At 37.9% G+C, this 23,507-nt stretch overlaps 1 protein-coding gene across 2 annotated transcripts in view; it reads right to left on the bottom strand.

The window, feature by feature from the left end:
• Positions 1–23,507, bottom strand: part of ADGRL2 (adhesion G protein-coupled receptor L2) — a 388,507-nt gene that overhangs the window by 305,114 nt on the left and 59,886 nt on the right. For both annotated transcript variants that reach the window (XM_071750509.1, XM_071750507.1), the window contains exon 2: positions 8,009–8,149. The gene's annotated coding sequence lies outside the window, so the exon portion shown is untranslated. The remainder of the gene's footprint in view (positions 1–8,008; positions 8,150–23,507) is intronic.

Here is a 23,507-nt window from a genome sequence, read left to right as displayed (position 1 = left end):
GGATGCATGTAATACCCATTGAAATCAATGGAATTACTTTTATGTCCTGCAGCACAACCAGGCCTCACAGCTTCATGTCATGAACTATGAACACTGACAGGTGGACAAAGTGAGGGAGAGATTTGAAAAATTGTATTTCCAAAAAGGTGCAAGTTATACTTTGAAATTCTTCTTTTTTCTCATAGCATGTAACTGAAAGCATGAGTTCATGGGTCTTTTCTTCCCAAACCCGACGTTTTCAGAAAACAGAACAATGAATGGAATGAAAACATTTTTCATAGAAATGAAAGTAAACAAGTGATCTCTTAAGCTTTTGCTGTTCAGTGTTTGCTTTTTTTTTTTTTTTTTCTGGAAACGGTAACTTTTTTTGCTTACTTTCCATCCTTGAAAAATTAACAGTATAGTTAGAAAAAAGTAATGATGAAAAAAGTCTTAAGAGGACAGAAAGGCAGAGATTCAATAGACATCTGGATCGCGTTTGCTCTGGTTCATCTTTAGGAGCCTTTTGTATAACGTGCTGCAGGGGAGCAGAGAGGAGAGGGTTCCCCTGTGTTTATAATTGAATTCAGGTAGAAGTATTTAGCCATCTAGTCTTTGTCAATATGTTGCATCTTCCAGATATGTTTATTGGTAGATAGTGTGAACATCTTATATATAATGTCCATAATAAGTGTCACTTAATATACACAATTTTCTAATGAAATATTTTTTTAAATGGAAGCCAATTCTAAACAAAGAGAAAGGAAAAATACTAGGCTGGAAATTAGTAGATTTAGACAACATTTCAGCTGTATCTCTCTTCCTCATCAAATAGCCTACCTGTTGACCTTGGGCCAAACCATAAACCCCTCAGCCATGTTGATGGGTAAGGAATATATTAATATATAATTATTCATATGAATTGTTCTGCAGAGCTGGACAAAAATTTTGAGAGTCACTATTCACCACCGTGAATAAACAGTGTACTGATACAACTGACCTTGTATCTTCTGGCCCTCTCCCTGGCATTAAGGTGACAGCATTTCCCATACTGATTTGTTTACTCCATGAATATATTCCTAAGTCAGGTAATAGTGAAGAACACAGTAAATGTCTGAAATTAAAGGAGCAGCTAGATTCCTGTTTGGATAGATTTCATTGATGTGGACAACCTCCTGTCAGTCTGAGAGTGAACACAGAAACTTAATAAAGGCATGAGGGGTGTATGGATGCATTAAGTGTGTCATGTGTTTTCAATTGCTCTTTGAGAGAATATTGTGAGTTTCTTACAGCCAGCTTCAAATTTAAGTTGTTCACAAAGAAAGTAGAGCTAAGAAGACAGATGTGATAGTCTAGTTCATAAAGAGGTCTGTTTACCACGAAAGCCTTTTGTGGACAGAGATCTCCCCAGAAATTTTTCAAAAAGGGACTAAGATTATTCCAGTCTTTTCTATGAATATATTTCATTTTCATTCTCACAAAGTTCCCAGACATATAATGTGGCTTACATTGTTATGGGAGATCCCACGTTTCTAACCATTCTTCTCTTCTTTTAGGAAGCACACCAGGCAGGTCCCCTTACACAGATAGTATGTCATGCCTGGCTAAACTAGCAGACTTGGTGTTGTCTCAATGCTTTTTACTGGCAAGAAATGCTTTAGTAGTCCTGATTGATACTCATAGTACTAGCTGGCCAATCTGCCTTGCTATGTTTAATATACAGACCATGCGGCTGTTGGGAAAGACTTTTTTTCACAGCTTTTTAACAACTTACAAGGGCAGATTTTCTGAGAAATTATTTTTCCTAGTTTTAGCATGTTGCTGTCTCTACACGTTCATCGTCTATCACTGGATTTTCTAAAAAAAACCCAAACATCCCTTGTATCTCACTGTGGTTTATTTTCAGTTGCATTGAAGTTTTACAATATAACTTGGCAGTGCAAAAATCTTGGAAATATAACATAGTGAAAAGCTGTCACAAATGCAGTCAAGAAAAAATATGGACATGTATATCACCTCCTTGTCATTGACAGAACATGTTGCTGAAAAACCTAACAAGAGAGAAAAGCTTTAAACAACACATTAGAGCAAATTAAACAGACTGAAGGACTCCCAGATTTCTGTTCTGACCCACATTTTCAAGTACTTTAAATCCAGACCTAGACATGATTTGATTGTCTCAGGCCTTAAGCTTACAAAGAGAACCCTTAATTTTTACATAAGAAACTAAAGATGAAAATTACCAACCTCTTCTCCTTTGTTGAAAAATGTAACCTACAGCATGTTTTTGAACTTTTCAGACCTAACACACTTCTTTAAATGAAGATGGAAACTCAGTCCCACTTGGCCCACTGCCCTGTATGTATGCACACAATGAGCACGCACTTTTCCACACAGCTAATAGGAGAATTATCCACTGCCTCTTCTCTAAGGAAGATACTTAGGTAGGGAAGAGACAAAAGAAGGTTGTTTTTCAGACCTAATCTTTATTATCTCCATTTTCCACATTTACAGTCTTCGCGGTCTTCCTTCTCTCACCAGGTAATTTCTAGTTATTCACTAGTTTCCCTTTAGCCTCAATAAGGAAATCTTCAAGTAAGGTTAGTTCAGAAGATTAAGACTGCATTAAGATTAAGTCTGAAATGTTCTGCTACCAATTAGCCCTCTAGTATTTCTGTAAGCCTTGAATTTTTGATGCGATCAATGACACCAAGTGGAGCCATCTTCTGTAGAAGGGTTATTAAAGATATAAAAATCAATACAAAGATGATACTTGGAAATCTATATCACAAGATAATGAATCACCGTGAGAGCCAGCTAAGAAGGAATGTCAGCAAACCAAACAGAAGGTTTGTGCATAACAAATTATTTGATGCCAGTAGAGTTTAAGCTAAATTTTGCATGAGACAGAAGTCTTCAGGCAACATTTATGATACATTTGTATGGCAAGGTTTTAATGAGATGAAGACACAAGTCCAACCATGTACAGGGCTTTTTGTGCATTAAAGATAGACAGCAGGACTGAGAGATGATGGAGACATATGGGATTAAGACAATAAGGCTATAATTTGACTTTAATGACAAAACATCATAAAAAACTTTCTCTGTCAGTAATCCTCATTCAATTTCTTTTAAATGAAATGTTATTTGCCTGCACCTTAAGTGCTGATTGTTATTGGAGTTTTGTATTGGAGCTTCACAGGATACTCTAAATTTAATTTGAACTAGGGATTGATTTAGTTGGCTTCAAAGCCAGGTTTTTCCTTTCCAAAATTGAACTAGTGCATGACTTTGCAAGTTCATTTGGGTTTACTGCTTGACACAATTGTATGAGACTTTACAGCATTTATGGTACATTTTGCCCTGCTGATCTCTTGTTCACTCACACATACAGACACACATAGAGACAGAACTATTAAAATAAACACTCTGGCTGTGCCTGCCCACCCCCTCCCCTCCCCACACCCCTGCCTTTTCCCTGGGAAATACATTCCTCACTAAAAGCTACCGATTCAAAAGACTCACACAGTTCAAATCCATATTATATGAAAAACATCATGACTTTGAACTTCTAATATATCAATTAGAGGGCTCTTAGAGCATTTTACTATCATTAGTTATGCTATAACTTTTCTGAAAGATGAGAACAGCTCCTTCATTTTGCAGATCACTCATTTTACTGAGGAAAGCAAAAAACCCAAACAAACTAACATTGAGGTATGACAAGGCCTTAGGCAATTTACCTGCTAATTGCCTATCTTGTCTCTGCAAAAAAATCTGGGATAAATCTAAATTACTATGACTGAGCCTCAACCAGGGCCTCTGAACACTACAAAGGAATGATATTAACAGATAATAATATACCATAGGAAGCGTAAAGGATTCAGAATGACAACAGGTCCTATAATGCATTTTATTCCGTTCTAGCTACAAAGAAGCCAATCCTGTCCTAACATTTATGTAACTTTACTTGAGCTTTTTTTTTTTTTTTTTTACAAATCGAATATATTCCTCTTTGGACCCCATATTCCTTTTCAAAGGCCATTTGTATAGGATTAGGGCACTTTGAACACACCTATTGTGGTACAACAACAAATGCTTCTATTTCCTTTTTTTTTCTAGTCACACATAGCGTTCACATTTGCAGCTGGTAAGTAGCAACACTCACAGATAATCATGCTCACAATCACAGCTTATTGTGCTTTTAACAGGACACTAAATGCAAGCCCATTATGCTTTGTTAATCAGTAACAGTCTGTTGGTTGACAGTCACTAGATATTTTTTCTCGATTTGTTTTAGTGTGCAGTTTCCCACCTATCCTAAATCCTTTCTCCAGATCGAGGGACTTCACGGCAACTGCAGTTTAGATCCTTGACATGTTCCATGCATAGCTACACAGAGGATCGTCCCTTTGTCCTGAAAGCAAGAGGAACACCTAAACGGTACAGTAACTCTACTGCTATCGGCGAGATGTTGGCTGCAAGTTAATTTATCAACCATCTAGTTTCACAGCAAAGCTACTTGAAAAAAACTAAACAGAGAAATGACATACTTTGTGCAGTTTTCGCCAGTCATTGCAGTTTTGACTTAATTTGTTTCCCTTCCTCTTTGCATCTTGATTCTTTCAAGGCAAATGAATCATTAGGTGTCATAAAACAAGCAGAACTAGAACAGCCTTCAGTTAAAAACAAAAAGTAACGGAAAAAGCAAATCTTTCGCCGGCAAAATTTCACATGGCTCAAAACGTCTTTGCTGCTGTTTAAATTCTGCAGCCTTGCGATTGTTCTGACACCTCTTTATTGTTCCTTTTTAAGTGCAAATGCCTAGGTAGCATCACTATAAATGAAACAGTAGTGTTCACAGATTGCATTCAACGGCTGTTGGAGTTTCCTCTCCTTCATCTGCACAATTTGCATCTATTACAGGCTCAGGAATAGAGCTTCTCAGTGGCCTCAGCAGAGCTCAAGATCCCCCCGCAAAGAACTGCGGTGAGGTTGATCTTTAAAGCCCTTCCCAGAGGCAGCCCAGCCATGCTGCTTCCTGGAGGAGGGGGGGAAGGAGCTGGGACACCGCTGAGACGTGCAATGCAAGTTCTCTGAATGATCCTATCTTGTGATATCTACCAGAAAATTTAGGGTGTTTAATTTGAACATCTAATATAAAGGTAGAGCCCTAGGCTGTGAATGCAGCATAGGCATTCCCAGCCTCCTGAGCATGGCTCTGAGGGGATTTTGTGGTCATTTGTGCAGAAATCTGCCTCTACAGTGCAAGAGGTGGGTGAATACGTTTAGTACCTGTGATATTCACATTTCTTTCACAGCACCTCAGGGAAGAAGAATGAATGTGTGGAGAACAGACTATCATCTTTCTTAATCCCCTATTATCAGTTATGTGCTGAAAATGCTTTAAATAAGGGTCTTCAAAAATTAACGACTATGGACTAAACTAAACCCCTAGCTGGTAGCAGGGAAGAGTTTTCATGCAAGGTAAGGGGCAGGAGATGCCCTGTTTGCTTTCTGATTGCTCAAAGAGAGGAGACAACCATACTTGACAAATCAATAGATGAAGTTCAGAAGCTGTCTATTGCTGAGAAAACATTCATAAGAAAATAAAAAAATATTTTGATGATTCTACTCCTTGGATAAAGTTTTGTAGATGAGATGAACAGCCATTGTCCCTTTTGTGGAAAAGTTTGCAGTAATTGACAGGTATAGTCCAAAATAGCACACTTCAAGAATTAAAATATTAAAACTAGGAGTTGTTTAGGAATTTATAGCATTTATGTTTACTACTTAGATTAGGCCTGATCTAGGAAGGCAGACCTTTAGGTATGGCACCCATTATATATATAGGCTAGAAGTGCTTGCATATTTAACATGATTTTATTATCCTGTACAATTAATATCACATAAGTCCAACATTTTGATAGTCAAATTGCAGGATTTGATGCCACTGATGTTCAGGTAGTACACACAATAATTTTCCTTTCTATCATGAAACTCCCTTATTACAATATTCACAGAAAATAAAATCAAAGACTATTGCTATTAGTATTTTTTTTCTTTGTTGTGTCTCTCAGAAGTCAGAAGATAAGCTAAAGACAGGAGACAGGAATTCATTGTGCTAAGCCACCCTGCTGATCAAGTAAAACAGTAAGTTAACATATTGTCTCTGTGGCAATGCAATGGGACTATATTATTTTACCTTGTTTTACTAGCGAGACATAATTGTATACAGCCTTTCCATGGAAAAAGTACTGAGATTCACAATCTGAAAAAAGGAGCTAGGTGTATGGAAAGGTTTTTTCTTCAACTCTGATCAATAGAAGGAAAATCTGAAGAATCACTGAGACAAAATCACATATTCTTCTTTTTCTAAATAGAGACTGTATTTTAGTTACAGAAGTGAACTATTATAAATGCTATTGGAGTCTCCATTATCTTTGTCCTTTGGATCCCAGTCATGTGCTTAAAATCTCTGTGATGCTTTTTTTCTTTTAAAAGAATTAGGTAAAATCTCCTAAATGACCATAAAAATCTAAAAGCAAATACTCCATTTACATATCTAGCTTTCATGAAATACAAAGTAAACCTCTCTTTAAACACATAATAGACACATTTTCCTGAAGACAGATAATTGTTTCAAATAAGGTTACGCTCCACAGTTAAAAAGATGAGATTTTGTCACATAACCTACAACAAAATCTTGGAAAGAACTAGCCTCACTTTTCTATTTTCAAGTGACACTTGTCTTCTACTGCCTTAAACACCTTGCAGCACAAATTGAGCCTACAACTATAGAATGCCATCAAACGTGTTGCTATTATTCTTCTTCCATAAATTTGCACCAGAGACAGGTACAAATCACAATGCCTCAACCTTCTAAACTAGGCAATGGCTCTACAGAATATAGATTTTTCAACCACTCCACGAATTCTAGTAATTAATTTTCAGCTACACCATTTACCTATCTAGCACAAAGTTAATTTATATAACATACTTTGACTCTCCAAATACAATTACATAAAGACAGGACAACACAGAAGTCTTTAAGATGAAGTTACAGCAAAACCTTACTAGTATTCAAAGAAAGAGAGTATGACTGTAGGTTAAATGGAGCTACTCAACTTCAGAAAATCTGTTATGCCTACACTTGCCACTAAACTCACTTGCTGCCCAGTTTGTCCCTGCCCAATGACTTAGAGATTGTTATTACTAGAAAAGAGGAGTTGGGTACAGATACCACAGAAGATAAACATATGCTGTGCTTGTTTTAAATGTATATGGATGAATTTCATGCTCATATTCCTCTGTATTTCCTATTAAAAATTTATGTGAAACAAGGTAATTAAGCTAGATAACTGGTAAAACTCCAAGAGAGATTAACTCAATCAGACAGAAAAATCCCAATAGCTTCATTGATATTTGGTTGCACCCTGCCAGAAAGAGAGGTGAATACAGAAAAAACAGATGCAAGCAGGAAGATAACCACTTGGCAAAACCTGGACATAAGAGCTCAGTAGCAAAAGTACAATCATCCAAGTAGGACAGGGAGCACGGAAAATGGTTCATTGGAAACCCCCACAAGGCTTTTCAGCCTCAAGACATCCTTTTCTGCCTCTTGACACCAGACGCCAAGTGCTATTGGCCTCTCTCTCAAAAACAGCATTTTAAATTATTTTTCTTTCCAGTTGTCACTATGGCTGCAGAAACAGTGCCAGAAGTCACCCCTCTCACTTGCCTCATGCTTCCCACCACCTGGTGTTGGCACAAACCCCTTGGCTGGCAAGGCAGTGTGACTTTATTTTTCCTTGGGGCTCTTTGGTGAATATTATAGTTTGGATCCTGCCTCCTTATGTATGAGTGAGTGGCAGCATGTCTTGCTGCAATGCTGGGATCTCAACATGAGACTTACAGGCTCAGAGAGTTCTCAGGCAGCATTATACTGAATTAAAGTGGTGAAAATTGCCAAAGATAGAGTTAATTCAGCTAGGAGATAAGTGCATATGTGAAGTTTAGAGGGGCCTACCTTCATCACAGCTTGATGATGAAGAAGCAGCCAAGTAAGTCTGCCACAGTAGGACCTCCAGTCCCTTATGGATCTGTTACCCAACAGTAAATGTCATTGTGTTCAGCTTCAGGTAACGAGATGTCTCTGGAGTGCTGTCACCTGCAGGAAGTACAAAACCAAACATGGACAAGATATTAGTAAATTTAAAGTACAAAATTACAAGTACTGGTAAGGCACAACATGGTAAGTCCAATCATATCTCAGCCAGAAATGAACCTATCCCTAACTAGCAACAAGAAGGATGTGAAGGATTTTTCTTGGTTAGAGAATCTTGAGGACTGCTGAATGGTGTTGCAGACAGGGAGGGAGGGAGGGAGGGAGGGAGGAAGGGAGGAAGAGGTAGATGAATTAATCCAGGAGCTCAGTTTAGTGGCTGAGAGCAAGTGGAAAAACTGCTGAATCTCATGTAGCAGTGGAAGGAGATTAATAAAAAGAAAGAAAACCCCAAACCAATCAATTTGTAATTTTTAACAATTAGTTATTTGAAGCAAGCATTGTTGCCACCTGCCTGTTTTGATCTTGAAAATTAAAGTCACCCAGTGAAAGCCTGCCAGCACCATTAAAACTGAATTTTCTCTCATCCAGAGGGAGCATAGTTGCCTTCGAAGGCTCAATAAAGACACGTCTGAATTCTACCCCTACGGTCTATTCTTCCCCAAGCAGAGATCCAGTGGGAAAGACAAAGGTGTTATTTTGATTTGCACACCACTGCTTCCTTTCATGTTTTGTTTTGTTTTTGTTTTTCCTTGAAGTGCTCCTTTAAAAGAATCAGGCTCTCAGCTCTCTGTGGGACCCCATTGTTTGCTATCTCTGGCTGAAATATGTTCTCTCAAATTTTGAAGTGGTGGCCAGCTGTAAGTAGGTTCAATATCATTTTAGAGGGATTTAAAGCTCCCTCATCATTTGCTGTGAAACAAAACAGAGAAACACCTCTCATCATCATTAGTTGTGAAATTCTGATCAAGCCTTATTTTCAGCTAGCTTCGTTCAGATCTGGAAAAGTTATTTTGAAATCAATACAGAGACTGTTAGATTCCCAACTAATGCAAGCTTGCAACTTTCCACCGGATTCAGTGAAGTTACTTGAGGATTTGGCTTTGTGGTTAAGCTCATTGTTCCACATGCTTAGCTGAGAGCACAGTATCCCCTTCATAATCTTTCCATCTACTTTCTTCTCTTTTCCTTCTACTTACTCCTGGTGTTTGATAAAAGCCCCAGACTTGTGTTTTTGCCAAATGAAGCAGACAAATGCTTCATTTCTCATTTTTATTATTTTTTAAAATGTTTATCTTATCTGTTGTTCTGCCTTAAATAATAAGAATTAAAAATAGTGGTAGTCTGAGAATAGTCTGAGAGCCAAGAAATATTTTCCATTCTTCCATTGAATTCTGATCTGATTTTAAAAAATATTAGAAGAAATAATTACATAAGGATTATGGTGGAGGGGAATGTAAAACTGGAGTTATTAACTAAGTATTCAAGGAATTCTCAAACAAATTTGCTACAAGAATTAAATTCTAAGCTGGGACAAAATATTTTATTATTATTGAAAGACAGAAAAAGATAATCATAGCTTTGTAGCAAAATCTAAACATGAATTCAACTTATTTTGGAATTGATACCCAGAGTAGTAAAGGATAAACTACATCAACTCACAGCTAAGACACAGGAACTCTGATCTTGTATCAATTTCGATCACTCTGCACCCTCAAGGAAGAAACCTCTTTAGTATTTGTATCTAATGGATCACATTGAGATATTGGTACTATCATCTTTACAGAGCTTTAATGTCCTTGATATTAAGTATTACTATTATGGCAGGCCTGGGTCTGCAGCATGTTTTTTGAAAGCAAAAGCTGCTGGTTTCTAGCAGACAAGTAGCAGATGTTCGGTCTAAAATTCAGATGTACTTTTAGCTGAACACTAATGGCACTGCCATTTATTCACTTAACAATCCTGCAATAAGCTGTATGAGGCAGTACAATTTTTTAAATGCATTTATTAGTATTGAACAGAGAAGGAGGAGTTAAAAGACGCTGAGATTCATCAGGAGTTGTGGTGTACAATAAGGTGGTGAATGCTGCCCTCTGGCTCAGGTTGGCAATGGTCACTTCTTTAAGAGGGGTCTGTCTAAAAAGCGTGGGGGGAGGTAGAACAGTTGGGGTTCAACAGATATCCTTAAATACTTTGGTCTGCAGTAGTTTAAGTAAAAGTCAGAATTCTCAAAACAGTATGTTAGAAAGAAATTTCCTCAAATCAAGGTTACAGTTACTATAAAAAAAAAAAAAAAAGTTGTTTTTCTTTTTTCCTTTATCTATCTTTATCTTGAATGGGCCATATAAGACACATGGCAGTATCACACAGGCCCACAGAGGAGAGTTTCTGTTACATAATTTTTTTTTTAAAAAAAGATTGAAGAATAAACGTAACATACTTCAATGTCTTATTTTACAGCTTTAGGCAAGATTTAATAATCTCATCTTAATAAAGGAAAGGCCTAGTATTCTTCATCAGTTCATACAGTGAAGGAAAGCTTAGTCCATTTCACTGAAAGATACTGTGATTTAGTTATGTGTGTCTGCAAACTTAAACATAGCAGCTTTAGAATTTGCTAGAGATTATGCCTACATAATTCAGTTTCCGATATACTATTGCTTTTTTAAAAACTGTATGAACAGTCTTTAAGAAATAACACAGTGATTTTATTGTGCTTATTCTTCCAGAAACTGGGGCCATCTTTCCCCATAAATGTTGCAGCTTGCATAAATACTACCAGCACCAGTTACATTAGCTGGAAATCAAAAGAAATCTCCCTTCCCTTTAAAAGTGATAGAGAAATTATTTCTGTTCCAGAAAGTAAATGGTAGGCACTGTTACACTGCCACCCTGCCCAGACCAAGTCTGCTTCACATGAAGCCAAGAGCCTGCTTAGCCTTGCTGATCACTTGCCTGGTATCTTGATCCTCAGCAAAGCAGCATTAGAGATGATGTCCTGAGTGCAAGACCCCATTTTACTTTACTACCTCCTCCAGCCTAAAATTCAGCACTTCCAGGGGGGTGAAGGAGGTACAGAATAGAAGATATAGGTACAGGTGACACATATAACCCAGCTTTTTAGAAAGCAGGATTCTCAACCCTCTCCTCCCCTGGGCTCAGTCTTTTGGAACCTCACCTTATATTCTGATCAATACAGTAAAACCATTCTGATGTGGTAGCATTTTAGACTCATCTTGCACTCATGTGAAGGACTATGTAGGGTTCAAGACAATAGGAAATCCAGCCCTGTGACCAAGTTCTAAAGCTCTTCTTAGACTAGAATCTGGCAGAGTGACTGGGTGCCTGTCTCTCAAGATGATAAAATGCAGTGATCTGAATAAAAGGTATTATTTCTCCTGGGATTATTTCATATTGGGTAAGGGAGCAGTACTCTTCTCCACAGCTGAAGAGAAAATTTTATTTGTCTTAAGGGAGAAAGTTCAGAGCAGCTTTGGGAACAACCATCTCAGAATCAAATTGCAAATAGAAAGGTGAAATTGATAGAGCTTTTTGTTCAGTGATCGTACACACTGACATAACTAATTAAAAAAACCTTAACTTTAGTACATTAAAAGAAAAAAGGAACTCCAAGCAAATGATCAAAGGAAGGGTTTTTAGAAGCTATGAATGCCATGCGTGGATTCAAAAGACCCAGTAGGTAAAAGAGAGCAAAATACCCTGGGAAACCTCATAATGTGCTCTCAGCTGCACTTAACAGCCAAATTTTCACTCACAGAATGAGTCTTAAGAATTCTTTCCTATAAAAATGAGGAAAATCAAGGTAGCTTACAAATCTTCCAGCTGAAGTTTCATAGGTAATAAAGGCAAATGTTACACTAGTTGTTTACCCCTTTAAACAAGCAGATACAGGAAACTTTCTGATGGAATACACCTCCTTTCCTTATTTATTCATCAGGGGAGACTAAGAAGTGGAAATTACTGCAAAGTAATCAGAATTTTTAGCAACAAAGTAGAGCAATAGCTGTTTGGAAAACTGTTTCCATGTCTTGAGCCACTAACATGGTTTCTGAGAAGGAAATCACCGGTTTTGAGAGAAGCCATGTAATTGGAACAGAAGATAGTAAATCCTTTTTTGCAGCAACAAAGTTGTTTTGAAACTTGTTGTCCTGCTTTGAGCTCAAAAACTTTTCAAAGATTTGCAAAACCCAAATAGTGTTAAAGGGGTTGTTTTGAGACTCATTGTAGTCTGGTGTGCATGCTCTATTCTGATGAGAGCTTTCATTCTGAATTTGGCAGAACATAAAGCCTAGGTCATCAGTTGCCCAGGCCAGGTTCATAGCCCACTAAACATAAAAGTCTCTATAGTTTGACAGGGGTGTTTTGGATTTTGAGATGGCATATTTTGGCCTATTTAGCATGCAACAGTCATCCCAAGTTTATCTCAGTGATGTAGCTAATCATTCAAATGGGTGGTGTTGGTATGGAAGTACTATTGGGAATTTTGAGCCAGTGTGATCTTGGAAAAATCAGTATATGCACATGGTATGGTTGGGCCAAACTGGTTAAAGTTGTTTGAAGACAATATAAGTGACTTCAGGGGCTATATATGGAGAGATATCTCCCGTTTTCTCTGTCTTACTAGTAGAGGACATCTTTCTCAAACCACTCAAAACATACTGTTCTTTCTTCCACTTCTTATCCCTTCATAGATTTTTTTTCCTCCTGAAAAGCACAGCCATCCCCCCCTCTCCAGCCCCACCTTCTTGTTTCTCCTCTGCAACACCATCTGTTCACTTATTTACATCTCCCAGTTTCTGAGAAATGGCATCAACAGGACAGAGGGGAGAGAAAATGCCTAGGCACTTGAGACAAACACAAGGTCAACAAGGAGTTAAAGGTCCTAATCTCAATCTGAGCCTGAATGGTGAAATTGATGCTCAGCCAGCCCTACCCCCTGTTGGTACAGACAGAATTCAGTCTTTGGCAGACTTCTGTATAAAGACATCCCTGTGCTCCCTCCTGTAAGGACAGAGTCACTGAGCATGACAATGGAAGACAAGATACAGATGAGCCTCTGCAAAGCGTGTGTTTCTTGTCCTTTCCCTTTCAACCTTGGTGTTTCCCTGGACTCTTTAATTTACAGAGGTCCCAGATGAAGGAGCAAGAAATGGGATTATTATATTGATACAGCAATTTCCAGAAGAAATACAAAGACAAGGATGGAAATATTTTTACATTTCTCCCACTTTCATACTCCAGATAGAGTTTCTCTGATCTCCTAAGCCCCCCAGTATAATTTTTAGACAGTGTGTCGCTAGAAAAATCTGTATTTGTAGTAGATTCACTTAATGAAGATAAAGAAATAGCTAATTCTCAAGGAAGAGTCATGGATAGTTCTGTCATGAGAGTTCCTACATGTACTCACTCATGCTACATATTTCCCTGCCAACTTGAAATTTCAGGGCCACGACGGCACAAAAATCATACGGCTGCAATTTTCCAAAGAATCTCAAGTAGCAAGAACCACAGCTTCTTCCCTCCAGTTAATGTACTAATATATTTTTCCATTTACTTGAATCAGAAGCTACATTGCACAGCTACAAATCTAAACCCTTAGCTTCTCTCTAAGTGCCAAACTTGAGCAAGTCACAGTTAACACAGAAGGTACAAAGAGAAAAAAACATGTTAAATAAAAACCCTGCTCAGCTTTTGATGATTTTGGAAACCGCAGTCATCTCATTTGTGAATCTTTTCACAAAGGCACTAGCAGCACCTTTACTTAGCACTGCAATGCCTACATAGCTTAGTTTTCTAGTGGTTGCTTGTTCTGATCTGATGTAAATAAAAAGTGAGATGTTATAAGCTATCTAGTAAATGTAAGCTACTTAACTGAAAGAAAGCAGAACTTCAAACATATTTCAGTAAGGATGGTCACAAGCTGTATAGGGTAATTATTTTACCTCCAACTTCAAAAACTAACTTTAATTCCATTTGTTCTTTTCTAAGTACTCTCCTGATTTTCTTCTCCCTCCCTCTCCTTCTCTCCCCCCCCCCCCCCCCCGAGAGATTTTGCAGTATGAATTTGAACACATTTCCAAATTTAAATAGTAAATCAGATTGAAAATTAAATATTTCTTCTGCTTATAAGTATCACTAAAAGGTACAATTCCTATGAATTTTCCTTTTCATATGCAAGTCTGTTTCCAGCCTCCTAAAATCCAAAAACCTGACATAAAAGCAGAGCTCTGGAACAGCTGGGTAGCTTGAATCCAATATGAACTTTATCTTTCAGAAAGATATCCTGCACACCTTACAGCTAAAGACAGAGCTTTAATTTTCAAACCATGGAGAAGAGAGGACACATAGGGAGAATTCCTTATTACCGTGTCAAGGGAAACTAAGAACATTTGCTTATACTCCCAATAGGGGTAGGAAGACATGTTAAAAGTATTGAAAGTTGGAACTTAATAACACATATTGTAGTTCTTTTATGAGCTTTTATTTTCAAAACAAGCATACCCAAAGAGTTCAAGCCTTTGAGTGAGGTTCAAGGGTATACTTTGAAATGGGAATAATATGCAAGTAGATGACATTTACACCAGCTAAATTAAAAGAAAGAAATTAAAATGAGTTTATATCTGAAGTGAAGGAAAAAATTAAGATAATAATGTAAATTTGAGGTAATTTATGCATCAATGTCTAGGCAAAAGAACACGGTAAAAGACAGCTTAACAACAAAGTCTGAACAACTGGGCTTGGAAGGAATCTTCAGGTTGTGTAGGAGAAAGAGGAAAGATTGGAGAGTTTTTCACCTGTTTGCTGTGACAATAAACCTGCACTGACCCAGGAACATTTGTCTGAAAATCAAGAGCAAGCTCCTTTCATCAGGGTGCTAAAGGCTGACAGTTCACTGGGTTGAGGAAAATAAAAAAAGGAGAATCATAGTAAGTATAATAGCGTAGAATTAAGTATAGTTTTCACACTCGTAATATCCATCTTAAGCATTATCTTTGGATCAGTATCTAATTAATACTTGTGGACCAGGCCTTGTATGCTGGTAATAATACTTTTAATATAATTTTAATCTGAATTATTCTTAATGTTTTCTTTGTCTGGGTTCCTTGCCTTAATCCAAATTAACTTTGCTTTTATGTAGTGCCCCTGGCAGAGTTTTTGAGACTCATGGCACAGAGTCACATTACACTACTTCATGCCAGAAGTAGAAAACTGCTGAAATGAGAGTGGCTCCTTTTTGGCATGTTGGATTGGGTTACTTTTCTGTCAAGTCATCTTGCTAAGATCATATAATCTCTAAACCTGACATCAGGAAAACAAGGATGGGACTTTTGGTCAACCAGAAGTTATGCTGAATGAGGCAAAATGTAAAACTGCACCGTGAGAAGGGAAAAGTCACTTCTGGGCATCTTAGAGAGCTGTGAAATGCCCTCCCAGCTTAAGAGAGGAGAATGAGGCTGCAGCCCTGTCAGAAGAAAAGAATTTAAAGTGAGGCTGTGTCTGAGGGGAGGGCAAACTCAGTCAGTGTAGACGCAGAGTTTGATCCACAGCTCTCTGAAGTCAAATGTTTTAGTTTACGTCAATGGCCTTTGATTAGGCCCAGAGAGAGCTGCAAGATCCAAGGGCTGCCAGGCTTGGTTACAGTATTCAATAGTATAAATCCCTAAGAGAATTTCCTTACTAAACCCTAGGCCTTTTTGCTGCAGGATGCTAACTAAGGGCATGATCCTGGGCAAACTTAGTCCCCTCGCTTCCAAAGGCCGTAAATTCTTTCGACCATCTTGCAGCACACAGATTCCCTGGCTTGCTGTAGCTGATCAATGCAAGCACTGGTAAGGGTGAGGGAGTAGGAGACAGTTCTTAGCAAAATGATGCTACTCCCATAGCCAGAACCAAGGCTTACTCTGAGAGCCAGGGGGGTTAGGAAGGTCCCGGTCTCCTGCCTGCTGGTCCCAAGGGCTCACTAACTGCCCAAGGCTGCCCAAGGGGAAGCCTTCAGGTAGTCAGATGAGTCACTTTGCACCACTGAGCCCAGCAAATGACCCACTAACTTCAGAGTCTAAATCAGTTTGTGTAATTTTTGCAGCATCTTGTGAGAAACAATCTGATTTCTTTAGTTACTAAGCTTTTCTGAACAGGGACAAGATCAGATGGAAATCCATTCACTCAGAAAACAGAACAAAACCCTCCCTGCTGTAAGGGCTGATCATAATGTTGTATACTTGGGAAATCGTTAACTGCAGATTAACCCTGAAGCTCCCCCTTTTGCTTCCTTCAAAGCCTGACACATATTACTTGGTTTCTTGGGTTTGCTTTTGGTTTTTTTTTTTTTGTTTTTTTTTTTTTTTTGTTTGTTTGTTTTTTTTAGGATTTTTATTATTTTTTTAAAATAATTTTTACTAAAAGTATTTGCAGGATGAACAGAAAAAGAAATCAACACTACCAGAAAACCAGCAACTTGACTGTTTCTCAGTGCGTCTGAAAAAAACTCATAAAAGCTCAATTGTCCTCTCAGGACTCTTTGGGAGTCTTAACAAAAGTCTCTAAAAAGAAACTAAATGAAAGACCAGGGAGTTAGCAGTGGGGCAGATCTATCATAGACAAATCAGACAAAACCCTCTTTCCTTCTGACCGTATCTGGGCTTAATTCTGATCTCCTTACTCATGCTGGGTAATAATTCACACCATAACTAGCCCCACTGGAGTTGCTAAAATCACTCAGAGTAAGCCATAAGCCTGTTTGAAAAACATCAGTCTGATACACTAAGGCTAAAAATCCTAAGAGCTAATGCAAATATTATTTTTGTAATTATGTAGCCTCAAAAAAGGGTATGCTCTTTGTTGCTGTTGAGGCTGTTTGTTATCTTCCAAACAAAGACAAAGTTTGTGATTTTCTCTTTTGTTTTTCATCTTAATATAGAATCCATCTAGAAAATTAATATTTTGTGTACACTAGAAAATGTAATGAATAGATAATGATACATGAAGAAATGGTACGTTTTTGACAGTAATATTAAAATCATAAAACCTGAGGCCAAGTCTACAACAGAAACTTCTGTCTGAAAAGCACATTAGTCAGCAGCATTATAGGACACAATCTCAGCAATTAACCCAGGCTGAGCACCTTTTTTGGCCTACCCAGTGATTAGCCTGACGCAAAGCCCTCCCTTATTTACTGCATCTTGGGTTGCCTCATTTACCCATACAGACGTGACAATAACACTATTAAGAGGCAGACTTGCTGTGTGTTGCTTCACAAGTGCATACTAGAGATCTTTTTGTACCTTTGTAAGATGACCTCTTCTTTCTCAATGAGCCGTTGGAGGGCTTACCCATGTTTCTAATCACATGAAACGGAGCCATAAGAAAGTATCAAAAGATTACCAACTCTCAGGTAAATTTTCCTGTATTTCAGTCTAGCAAAGCTGGACACAAGTGCAAGTGGAATGATGCCAAGAGCTTATCAGAATCCTTAGGAAGGGTATTCTGGTCTTGCTTAAAATACCAAATTCCAGTGAGCAAGCTCAGCGTGGAGTCATGAAGCCTGAGGAAGTCCCCAGGGTGCCAGCAGCCAAGCTGCTCACTGAACACTATTGCACAACTCACCCCGGTGGTCCTGCCAAACTCCTCCTCCAGCAGCAAGCCTGGCAACAAGGCACTCAACCAGTTGAACAAAAACTACAAGGTTTGCACCATGCCAGCGATTTGCCAACAGCCAGTAGCCTGCAGGCTGGATACTGTTACCTAGTTATTAATGAATGCTGCTGATTAACCTTTTGAAAGTACTTTGGTCCACCACACCTACTGGTGGGAACCTGCAGTGGTAATGCTCAGGGGAGGCTGCTGACATAGAAGCAACACTGGAGAGACTGAATAGTCACCCCAAGAAGTCACAAAAACTTTAATGTTGGATCCAGATCAGGATAGTTCTTCCAGACACTTTTGGTAAGAAGTAGGGAGGAAGAATAAGATTTTTAAGCTTTAAAAAAATTATTAGTGTACAATGCTCGCTGTAACTTACACTCTACCTCAGTCTGCTGTGTTTGAATGAAAAAAACCATCAAAATTTTGTCCAGAAAGCTTCCTATTTTGCCCCTGCAGTAAATTTGACAGAGACCATGTCACCTCTCTCCCATCTATTCTCATGCACATTTGAAGCCTGAAATTCCTCAAAGTATTGCACTGTTGAAACCTAGAAGGTGGCATCTAAAGCACTCAAAAATGTGTTGGGCTCCCAAGAATCAGGGACTTTAAAACTTTTGTATCTACTGTATTTTCTATTTTTCTTACTTTCTTGGTCATACATCCTAGGTTTCTTTGAGCTTACTTTTCTTTACAAAATAACACATAAATAAGAAGTCAAAACTCAGTGAAAGGGTCATGGGGCAAGAAAATAAAGAAATATAAAATTCTGAAATACTAAGTTCACAGTAAGATCCTGAAGGTTGATGACTACAGCAAAAATGCAGGGAATAAGCAAACGTGAAGGAACTGACTGAATCTTATTCATGAAGAGAAACGAAGCAGAAATCCTTCACAAAATCCAAAAGAATACAGAAAGGAAAAATATTTTTTAAAAAATTGCACAATAATCTTATTATAAAGAGGGAAAAAAAACAGAATTCATTTAAAAAACCAGTAAGTCTCATTTTGTCTATGTACCACTAAAAGACTGCTTATGCATGCCTTGACTGAAGGATCTGAAAAACACTGTTTAAAAAATAATTCTATTTTAACAATTTATCAAAACTATTATGTTTTAAGCTAAATACACAGTAAAATAGAGATTTCTTGCCTCGATCCTCCTCTAGGTTGAGATTTCACACAATGGTTGAGCCAGTTTGACAGCTTGCTGCTGTCAAAGCTTCACTCTCCTGCTTTGTTGCCAGCCACGTGGTCTTCTCTTGTGCTGAAAAAAGCACTTGTCTGACACCCCACTCTCCAAATTAAAAAAGAATGTTTTGCTTCCTTCTGGAAAAAACTTTCTGCAGAATTTTTTTGTTTGTTTTTTAAAAACATCACAGGGTAGGAAGTGAGACTGCTTAATAGTCCTACAAAACTCTCACACTCAAAACATTCCTGGAGCTATGGAGAAAACAGAAATTCGTGTTTTGTGTCTGTTCTGCCCATTCTACTGTTACCCGTTTCATTAATATGCAATTATTAAATGCAGCACTGTATAAATAAAAATTATGCAAAGGAGTAGGTTATAGTTCCCCATGAAAATAGTTAATAAAAGCAGGAGATCAGAACTAAAGCTGAGTTTTGCTCCGACTTCCACACTATGGACTGGGACTCTACTGAACACAGATCAAGGCATGATATCAGCCATCAGCTGGACTGCAGCCCCAGAACAGAAAAAAATTACAATTCATTTGCCATCCTCTGCTTTCATTTACACTGTTGCAGCCTGACTGACATTTATTACTTCAAGTTCCCTTAAAGCAGAATCTGGGTTTGCATATTCAGATTAGTTCGAATTTAGTTGCTTTCATGACATCACTACCATTATTTTAAAAATGAGTTTGGTTTGGTTTTGTTCTCTTCTGTTTCTGGGAGGGACAGACTTGTTTTCAAATGTTCTTACAAGGCAATGGAAAAATCTGTGCTTGTGCTATAATCCACAAATCACAGAAGTATGTCCATTACTTTGCAGTAGCCTAAGATTTTTCTTTGGGCAACATTATTGCCAGACACCAAAAAGTGAAAAAAACCATATTGCTGAAAGCTAAACTAAGTTTCCGGTATTCAGCCCTGATTCCTTCTCACAAGAGTAGTCGCAGTACTATCGGTGGTACAAACAGGACATGGCAAGATTCAGGCTATTAAAACCAGAGATTATTCAAAAGTCAGCATGTGTTTTTTATTTACAGAAACAGATCAAAAGGGACTCTAAATGAAACAGATAATTTAAATAAAAACAGCATAGTACTTAGGCAGATAGGATACCTATGCAGATACACACGTGAGGGCACACGCACATCCATCCAGTGTGTTCAGTGTTTTCTGGCTCCTGGTATTACAAGCAAGGACCTAGGGTGCCCAGCAAGTCTGGTGCATGTGCCAGGGTTTTGAGTATCCAGTCTTCCCAGTACAAATCTGGGAGTCACAAGTTCCAAGAGAAGCCTCTGTTAAAATGGATCAAGATCCTCAGCTGCCTCTCAGGGAATTTATCTGTGTTTCATCAAATCCAGCATATTCCTGAGAAATACCTGAGGATATTTGATGAAGTGACATTTCCCTTATTGTTCCTTTTTAAGAGACAGCTGAAATGATTTAGATTGCTTGTTAAAAGAAACAAACACAGGAAATGAAACCGGGTGAAAATAATTTCTTAATTTTGAGGGTGCATTAAGGTGGAGCAATCCTTACCAAGGATAAATTAAAATGTAAACACACTGATTTCAATCAAGAGCACTTTTCATAAGAATATTTCACTCACTAGTTGCTGCTGATGGCTCTCTGTTCCTTTTAGAGGTGTGTTCTGGAATATACACAAGAGTTCAAGTGTTGCATAATTACACAAAACAGGGCCTGTACAAGAATATCCTGTTTTGCTTCCTGTACACTCACTAGGGTGGCTCAGCTGAATCCTTGACAACATCTAGCTTCATGAAGAAAACATCAAGACTCCTTGCTGATAGCAGTTTTTTACCTAGAGCTTCTCAGCAGTTGGGCTGTTTAGCCCCAAAGTGTAAGCAGACAATCACCCTATTGTTTACTTTCTAGTCAGAAGGAGCATGACTGCTTTTCTTCACTGTCCGTGGCCTCTGTAATCCTAGCAGTCATGTTCACTCAGCAGTAAGTCTAAATATGTGCTTCCCAAAGGAGTTTCAAATCCATGACATAGATTAGCATCACTGTGGCTTGATGCTATCTGTGACAGATTCCACAGTAATTAACATTTTAAACCATGGTCAATGCTGAAATTATTTGATGAGAACTCACTCTATCCCCCAAATCGTGAGAAATTAACAAATTTAAGGGGGTATTGGTATTATTATTATTATAAAGTGAATAGGCTGTGGAGTACAATGTATCTTTCAAAAACCCTGTCAGCATTGCTTCATCTCATTACATATCACTATATCTTAAAAAAGGAGCGATTCAATTGTGTGATGGTGAATCATGAAACTTCACAAACATTCAAGGAACACACATGCCACTACAAATTAACCATTAGCACTGCATGGTATTCATCCTTTCTGTCACACACTGTGGGAAGCACGCCTTATTAGCATGGAAGCACGGAGCAATAGTATCTCAGTGTACTTAACATTTGCTTACCTTGGAAAAAAGAGCACACAATTGCAGTCTTAAACAAAAAGAAAACACAATCCCCAAAATGATTCAGCTCTATTCCTTTCCACATTTAATCCTAGGATTTTAAAATTACAAAATTGAGTCCTAAAGCCTTTTGTTTCCCCTCTTCCAGTTCACTGTTTTTTACAATGAAATGTAGTTTTTGCATTTTTAATCAGCCTTAATCATAAACAAGGCAGGCATCACAATTGCAGCTATTTCAGTGTTCCTACTCACACGCTTCTTTTTTGGTTTTGAATTTCAATAGTAGTCTCAACTGGGGGTCTTCCTGGATCCCAGATGTCGAATTATATGGTCTGTCCTATTCTTCTTGTAGTGGCAATCCAGTTGCCTGTTAAGTTTCACAGGAATTTGAATAGCTGCTCTGAAATCAGACATTTCTTCCAGAATTATATTACAACTGAACTTAATTTTGTCATCTTGCTTATTGAGAAATAGTTCTCCTTGGCTTAACAGTTTGTTAGAAATATCTGCTCTAATTCTCTCTTGCATCTCATAATATAAAGCCCTCTCTGCAAATCCTTAAAAAATAAAAAAATTAAAAAACCCTACATTTAGCATCAGTGTTCCTGTTTGAGGTCCTGTGCGGTCTATAAAACCTCAAGTAAGGGGCCCACTTCCCATACCTATTCTACTTACATGCTGTTTTATTTAAGAATCAAGAGTACATTTTACAACCACTTTGCCATGTTAAAAAAGGAGAAACATAAAAGTGACTTTCAGGGAAAGGTAGACTTATGTTTTGTTTCACTAGCTTCTTTTAGAGTAAACTTGTAAAATAAAAAGATATAAATGCTAAACAATTTTGTAAAAGCTAATGTAGCAGTAAACCAGAGCCTCCCACTGACCTAGAAGCAGGACCAGTATTTTAAACCTGTACTGCTTTAATGTATGTTTTACACATACGTATTTGAAATTACACTTTTTTCTAAGTGTAACCCAACACTGTGGAATCACACACATCTTAGAAATTACTCCTACCCACTCCTAGTTCAAATAGTAACACAAGCTTGCTGGCAGATAAGGTTAACATTGTGCAAGGTATTTGAACTAGCAGAGCAGTTCAGATATGTAACACAATGCATCATGAAGGCAAGTCATGGCCTTTGGCAGCCCTGATGATAATATTATTAATTATGCATTTCCTCATCTTATTAGTGTTTGAATGAATATAAAAAACAAACAATGCTGCCCTAAAGGATATTACAGTCTCACTACAGTCTGACATCTTTCTGGGGTTGATAACAGAGGAACCAGTCCTACAAGTGACCTTTGGCTTGTATGTCCTCAAGACAATTTTGGTTTTGGATAGATTACATGAACAACTGTTATGTGGCTTCAGAAGGGATAATTTCTTCAGAGATATTGAGGGCCTTGTTGAGCTACATGGCAGCAGTCATAACCTCCCTTGCTTGTGCAAAAGAAAAAAAAACCAATCTGTTGAGGCTCAACCATATCAGCAAAGCAACAAGTTATTAAATAATCGCAGACTACCTGCAAACTCAGGCATATCCACGTTCACTATGCTGTGATTACCATTTCATGATTTGGTTTTAAATCATAAAGGTCTAAAACCCCCATACTTAGAGCAGCTGAATTACTATAGTCTAAAATAAGTTAGGAGCTGAAGTATATCCAGTTATCTAAGTTTATCTGTAAAGTTATAGACTTGTAAAGTTATCTGAACCTGTAAAAAAGCCTCAGCTCCTAACACAAAGATATGTTCATAAGTGACATACCTTTAAACAATTCTATTTCCATTCTATTTGCAGCTTGCTTTATTAACATTATCAAAAGGATGGACTAAACTCCAATTGTTCATGCTGTACCAGTTTACAGCAACATCTGCTGGATAACCTAAAACTGTAATAACAGAGACCCTGACATGCTGAAATGACAGAACAATATGAGACACGGCTATAGGGAGGCAAGGGTTAGATAAGAGGATAAGAGAAGGCTTTCACATCAAAGACTGCTTCGCAATGACACCTACCCTTTGCTACTGCCTGTGCCATTGATTTCATGACTTGTCCGGGTTGCCAGTTCATCTAGAAGGCTCCCCAGCTTATGAGAGGTTGTATCAGAAACAATAAAGTCAGATGGCGGGTTTTTATGCCTTGGG

Source organism: Heliangelus exortis, chromosome 8, assembly GCF_036169615.1.
Source record: "Heliangelus exortis chromosome 8, bHelExo1.hap1, whole genome shotgun sequence".
In the NCBI taxonomy this organism is placed as follows: Eukaryota; Metazoa; Chordata; class Aves; order Apodiformes; family Trochilidae; genus Heliangelus; species Heliangelus exortis.
This window is presented reverse-complemented; position numbering and strand designations above follow the sequence as displayed.